Below are 1,461 nucleotides of genomic sequence, written 5' to 3' on the forward strand. Positions count from 1 at the left end.
CAATGAGAATATATGCACTTGTGGGTCCCACTGTGTGATGATCTGACACAATCAGCAATGTAGTAGTAATAAAATACAAACCAGTAAATCAAATCCTTACACTCGCCCTCTAGCATTTAGTCCTAAATGCTAAAAATCAGTAGAAAAGGTGGAAAACTTACTTAAAGTAACAATTAGTAACAAGTAAATAAAGAAATAACTTGCCTATGTGTATGGGAAACATCCTTGTGATGTAGTACTGCCTCTCTGAACTGATCTGAAGTCAATCTGGTGAGTATTGAGACAGTGGTAGTGTTCTGGACAGTGAGTAGTATGGTTCCAAACTATGTGAAACTAGATAAAACGTCAATAAAATTAAACGTAGTCCATATTACTGTATAGTCAATTAGTAGAAAAGTTGCCCCTTGATTGTTGCTATTGATACAACACTTTTCGAAGGGAGTCGGTGGAGTTCCTGGGGAGATATGGCGTTTTGGCTCTTGGGTACTCTGAGATACACAGTGTAGATTGATATGTATGGAAGTGGAAATTCTGGCAGTGTGGTAATTGCAAATATTCTCTTCTCCTGTGTCTTTGGGAAGTGTGGAGGTAAATCCCTGATTGACGAAGCTATAGCCTTCTTCCTCAATAGAATGTATTAGTGTTGTGGCTTCTAGCTGACCTTGTGCAAATTCTTGTTCCTGTAGAATAGTAATACAATAATACATAGTAGAGATGTATTCTGAAATTCCTCTGCTATGTCCTTGATTTTTCCAATAGACTAGTTCCTGCAAATGTAGTGTCTTGTGCTTGTATTGGTAGAATATCTCTGAATGTGTACTCTCTTGTGTGCAATAACCAACTGTGATGCAAAACTGGATATCTTGTTGAGCCCAATGTGTGAATACTGATTGCAAAGTGTAACATAGAGTGTAATATTCGTCCTTGAATGAAAATATCAGTTTGAACTCAATGAAATCATAAGGTATGAGCCTGATATCACTAGATATGTGCCTATATGCACTGTATCTTGGTGCACAATGTACTTCCTACTGTAGTTTCACACTGTTTCCTTGTATCTCAACTTGTTTGTACCTTTGTAAGTTGATTGATTCGATTCCTGAATTGTCTAAGTGTACTTTCAATGTCTCATGGTGTGATGTTCTATTACAAAATGTCTAAGTAGCATTCTCTACTTTCCTGAGTGCTGTAACTGTCTGTATGCTGTGTTGTTCCATGTATGTCTCAATGAAATGTCCTGTCTGTATGCACAATAGCACTGCCTGAAGTCCTGAGTGTATGCTGCCAATTCTCTGTTCATTTGGCAAATCCATGTGTGGATCAATGTGCTCTAGCACTGACTTCCTGTCTTTCTGTGTCCTTGTCCTTGTTCTGATGTATTCTTTCCTTATGTACCTATTGTGTGTCCTGTGTCCTGTAGTACTGATACTGTCTGGTCCTGCAAAGTCCTTTGCAAAATCG

Source organism: Fomitiporia mediterranea, assembly GCF_000271605.1.
Source record: "Fomitiporia mediterranea MF3/22 unplaced genomic scaffold FOMMEscaffold_10, whole genome shotgun sequence".
NCBI lineage: Eukaryota > Fungi > Basidiomycota > Agaricomycetes > Hymenochaetales > Hymenochaetaceae > Fomitiporia > Fomitiporia mediterranea.